The 5812-nt window shown below is 44.8% G+C and overlaps 1 pseudogene; it reads right to left on the bottom strand.

The window, feature by feature from the left end:
- Positions 1–669: 669 nt before the first annotated feature.
- Positions 670–5607, bottom strand: LOC121080708 (annotated as a pseudogene).
- Between the last annotated feature and the right edge of the window lie 205 nt (positions 5608–5812).

Here is a 5812-nt window from a genome sequence, read left to right as displayed (position 1 = left end):
GGCTCGGTTAAGGTAAAATTGTGCCAACATTCCCATGAATTAAAGTACATGGTCGTATTTAGAAGGGTAAATTCTTTACCTACCTTTCTGACATTAATCAGGGTGTTTCCCGAAATTTTAATTTTATCCCTTTCATTATATATTTGACACCCTACTTTTATCTTATTTCCTAATTTCCCCCACAATCGGGCAACTTTGTCCACATCATCCCGATCCCACTGATTCCTTTGGTACACCTCATTTTCAGAAAAAATCACCATAGCTAGTTCTGTCTTTGAATCTACACTTTCCATTATTCCAGTGTGCTTTTTCTGGGCATGATTCCAAGGCCAGTTATCAGGCTCTTGGTTGTAGGCAAGAGAGAGGATACAAAAAAGCACAAATGGTCCAAGCCCACTATTAATCATTCTAAGAATCTAAACATCCCTCCCCCCATACACACATATAAAATCTGTTATGATCAAAAATGCCTTTCTTTGAGTCGGGGTTTTAAGAGTTCAGTTTCCATGGCCTCCCAGAAGGTATCCCTCGGAGTTCTCCTGTAAAAATAAAACAACAGAGCTTGCCTCCCTGAGGCAAAAAGAGTTAAAATGATGGTATTATCCAGTGGGTATTTATCTTATGTTCCTTTCCCAAGGAACAAGAGGCTACCCAAGCACATGCATTCAGTGGGGTTTTCAGTACCAGTGGTACGTTTCCCACAGTAGGAAGTGCACCAGAACGGGTTGTCCTGGGAAGTGAGCTGGGTTCTTTGAATCATTTAGTCCCTTTAATGAGGGAACCAAGAAAGGAGCCGTTGGGCAAAAAGCAGTTATTTTGGGGCATCCGTTTACCCCCCATCTATCATTTACACCTTTAACAGCTTCCCACAAGCGGACATCCCAATTTCCCTCATGAGGTTTCAAAAGTCGTTTTAAGAGACCATTGGTCCTTTCTACAATTCCATTAGCTTGTGGATAATATGAGGTATGAAACACCTAGTTAATCCCTTTGCTTCGTGCCCAGTCCTGTACAATTCTGGCGGTAAAGTGGGAACCGTTATCAGATTGTATTTCTTGTGGCTTTGGAAAAGTTCCAAACCATTCATGCAGCGCTTTCACAGTGTTCTCCCCCGTAGTCCTGTTAAAGGCTTCTGCTTGGACTAGTCCTGATGTTATTTCCACTCCCACCAGCACAAAATGTTTTCCTCCCAATCTCTTAAAGGGGCCAATATAATCCACCTGCCAGGCATCCCACAAGCCTTTACCTTCCCTTAAATGCAGAGGGTCATCCTCTAAAGGGTGCCTTTCAAGTCTTCAACATTGTTTGCAGGCTGATATACAGGTTTTACACATTTCTCTGGTGATGGGCCAGCCTCGGGCAAGGGCTTCACGGTACAGATCTTTAGCTCCTGTGTGTTTGCGTTTTACATGCAACCATTCTAACAGGCATTCCCAGTCTTCTGAAATCTGGTCCTTCTGTACAGGAGCTAGCCTTGCTAACTCACCAGCCCGGTTATTCCATTCTCCTGCTGACCCCCCATCTATCTGATGAGAAGCTACCCAACCTACAGCAAAGTTCCCTCAGCTAGCAATACTTAAGATGTCTTGCCATTTTTCCTTTTGCCATACTGGAATCTTATTAACCTGCCATTCATTTTGCTCCCAGAAAGGAAGCCATTCGGTACATCCCTTAAACGCAGCATAAGAATCAGTATAAATGTAAACAGGAGAAGTAGTTTGTGCTTCACGTTGAAAAACACTCCATACTGCAATTAATTCACCAACTTGTGCACTACCCTCTCCCTCCGTTATAATTTGTTCATCGGAAGAGGTATGGAGCGCTACTGCTCAGCATTTCCACACTTTTCCTTCTCGTTTGGCAGAAGCATCAGTAAACCAAGCACTAACTGACTGTTCACAGGGAAAAGGAGGGGCCACCTGAATGACTGAGGCAGGTTTATTTTGGCCCTCGTCCAGGCTCTCTACTTCTTGTATAGCTAGTTTTTTTAAAGCTCCTTCAGATACAGAGAAAGTGTTACAATAGTGTTCAATCTGAGCATACCACTTTCGTGCTGAGGCTTTCTGGGCCACCCCATCAGGGGGAGGGGTCCCAGTAGTGACTGTTTTTATAACTTTAAATGGGCCTCTCAATATAATGGGCTGTTGTCATACAATTTTTTCTATTTCTATGAGAGCCAAGCTAACCACAAACAAATCTTTCCCCCAAACAGTGTATCTTCTCTCAGCATCCCTAAAGCCATGGGAGTAAAATCCCACAGGCCGGGTTGGGCCCTCAGGGCCCCGCTGCCATATGTGAACTGACAGTCCTGATAAAGCAAACCCCCACTCCACCTGGAAAGGGTCTGTAGGGTGGATAGGGCCAAGAGCTTGGTGTGCTGTTGCTTCAAAAATTAACAATTGCATAGCCTCTTCCTGAGAAGCAGTCCATTCTCATTTGATCCCTTTTTTTAGCAAATCATGAAGAGGTCTGGCAATGATAGAAAAGTCCGGGATGTGTTTTCTCCAGAACACCAATAATCCTAAGACATGTTGCAGATCCTTTTTCGACTCAGGCATTTTGATCTGTTCTAAGGAAGCAAGGGTGTCTGGTGGGATGCATGTAATTCCCCCTTTCCACCAGATTCCTAGGAATTTCACTTCTTGCAAGGGCTTTTGAACCTTTTCTGGAGGGATCTGCAAACCCAAATTTTCCAAATGTGAAATTATGTTCTGTTGAGTTGCTCCCACACCCTCTATTTCATCTCCTCCCACAAGAATATCATCAATATACTGATAAACAGCTATGCCTTTGGGTTTTGGTATTTTTTCCAGCTCCTGGGCTAAAGCATGATGAGCCAGTGTGGGAGAGTGTTTATACCCTTGGGGAAGGCGGATGAAAGTAAATTTTTGCCCTTCCCACGTGAAAGCAAAACGTTCTCTATCTTCTGGTCCCAAAGGTATCATAAAAAACATGTCTTTAACATCTATTGTTGCCATGATTGGATGGGTTTTTTCCTGAATTACTGTTACCAACTCAGCCAGATTAGGGACTGTGGCAGTTAAATGAGACAGTTAAAGGATGGGTGTTAGCATTCAGTCTCTGAAAATCTACTGTGAGCTGCCACTTCCCATTAGGTTTTCTTAAGGGCCACACTGGAGAATTAAAAGGGGAATGGGTATTTATCACCACTCCCTGTTCTCACAATTCCTGCATGACTGGTTTAATGCCCTCCTTCACTCCCAGGGGAAGGGGATATTGTTTGACATTAGTTACTCTGCTGAACGGCAGTGGGGGTGCCGTTTGAAGCAATCTGACATGCAGTTGTGGTGTTCCAAAGGTCCACAACAACCCTTCAGAGTCCTCCCACTGCTTTCCCCTGAGGGCATCCATTCCTAACAAATTTGTTGGAATGTCTCCAATCACCATTATCCGTACCTTCCTCTCCTGGAAGAGTCAACTTTACTGGGGCAGCTTTCATAACTTCTGTCGACCCTAAGGCATTCAGAACATAAAAACGGTGCTTCAAGGGAAAAACCCCACATCTTTCAGCATCTTCCTCTGTCAGAGCAGAGACCTGTGCACTGGTATCGATGAGAAAGGTCACTGGTGCACGCTTAGGGCCAGCTATAGCTGTGATTAATGTCTCCTCCTTTAGTTTTTGTGAGCTGACGGATATAAATCCATCCTCCATTCCCCCGCCCGCTACCAGGGAATGGAGGTTCTAGCTTCCCTGCTCATGGGAAACAGCTTTCTCAGCGGGGGCAGTTGAGGGTGTATCGGGTGATATTTTTTTCCTGCCCTGTGCATGAGAGGGTTGTTTTGGATTATGCCACTTCAAAACTACCTTGCTCAATTTATCAAAGGGTAAGCCATCCATTATATCCCTGGGGACTCCCATTTTAATTCCCAAAAGCCACCACTGTTGTCGAGTCATGGACTGTCCTCCCTTTCCTGTTTTATGGTGCGGATGCTCCTTTCTCAGGACATCAGCGGCAGCTACAGTTTTACTGGTGGGGAGGGGCAAATCCTCAACTTCTATTTGGCAGATACCCCTCGACTTTTCCTCCGGGATTTTTACAGGACCATATTTCCTACTATAATCTATCAATTCTTGTGCTACTTGCCCCCAGGTCCATATCCTTTTATTACTTGATGCTGAGGTCATATGGTGGGAAGAAACTGAATCCGGTGTTTCATTTCTCTGGCTTCTAATAAAACCTTCCAGCCTTTCTACAGGGCCCATCGACACGATGGTCCTTTGAAGGCTAACCCCCGTAGGTTTGAGTGACTCTGGAAGTCCCCTTATCAAGGGGGTCATGATTTTGGGATTCACCGGCAGCATCATTAGGGATTCACATCCGGGAATTAATTTTCTTTCATGTATCATTTGTAGCAGGCTGCTTTGTGTACACTTTCTAACAATTGATCAGCTGTGCCAGTGATTGCCAGGGGATCCTCTCTGTCCAAAGGGTTCAATCCTCCAGCCCAATAAGCAGCTCGCTGGGTTAGGGACCATGGGGCACGTTTATCTCCTGTTGTCAAGAAAACTCTGTGACCCCAATAGCCACCAGCTTCCTTTTCACTTAATTGAATTTGGTCCCCCCCAGTTAGGGATACGCGCCACACGTACTCCGTTTTGGATTCTTTAGGAAGGCGCCCATACTCTCTTTTCAGTTTGGTTAGCTCAGTGGCAGTATATGGTATCTCTTTGGTTGTAATGTGAGGATCATCATCGTCCTCATTCAGATAAGTATATTCTGTTTTAATTAAGGGTCTCACTTGAGGGTTTTCCACAAAACGTTTTCTCGCCTCTTCCAACTCCTGCTGAGGGTATATTGGGTTTATTTGTCAAATACCCTTTTCCTCTACTTCCAGCTCTATTACACTCAGGACTTCAGTGTCTTTAGAGCATTTTGCCTTCAGAGTGGTTTTTAACAAGCGGTTTTCTTCCCTTTCTTCCTCTAATTGTTATTCTAAGTCATAATTCACTTTTTGCAGAACTTTCACCAAATTTTCAAGGGATTCTATAATTTTGTTTTCATTGCTATGTTTTCTAAGGCGATCTTCGATTGCTGCGACCAGGCTGGCTCCTAAAATGGCACAGACTATAGTTTTGCCCTTACCTGATCTAACTTTATCTTCAGTCTGTAAAGAGGTCACTTGGTCCACTACATTCTGCAAGTTTGCCCAATTATCTTGAGCCCAATCTTCTCTGGGTACAGAGGGTCGAGCCCCATACTTTGCCAGAAATGTGTAAAACATGTCCCGATCTTTCATTAACAAAGGATCTTGTTTATCAGCCTTTTCGGCCATTCTCACTATGAAGGGACCAAACCCACTTTGGGGAGGCTAGACTTAGTTACAAACACACAGCCACTGATGTGTCGCCCTTCTGTTCCCCGAATGATTGAAGAGAACAAAAATCCGCTTTGGGAAGGCAGCTTATAGTTACTACAAGGTTGTCCCTTCACTTTCCCGAGCAGAGCAGACAAATTCTCATTAACACGAGGGCAGCTCCCCCTTTTGGCACTTTCCCCCTTTTGCACTTCTTCTTTTAGTTGGATCCCAACAGACAGAGCCCTCAAATGGAGTTTGGAGTGCTAAGTCCTAGGCCCGTGTGGTATGTGGGAAATTTGAGTCGCCCCCCTTGCTTTCTGGACACCTCTCACCCTGCTGGGTGTAGGGCCAGGTGCAGCTGGAACGAAACGTCTTTCCCCTGTTACAAACCACACACAACCTGCACCCCTCTGTCTCTCAGGATCCTGTCCGTGATGCCAATTTAATGTCATGGTCCACTCAGTGGACTCGTGATAGTTTGTTTACTATGATC

The sequence above is a fragment of the Falco naumanni genome, chromosome W (genome assembly GCF_017639655.2).
Source record: "Falco naumanni isolate bFalNau1 chromosome W, bFalNau1.pat, whole genome shotgun sequence".
Classification (NCBI taxonomy): Eukaryota; Metazoa; Chordata; class Aves; order Falconiformes; family Falconidae; genus Falco; species Falco naumanni.
Note: the sequence above shows the minus strand (reverse complement) of the source record. Positions and strands in the feature narration are given on the sequence as shown.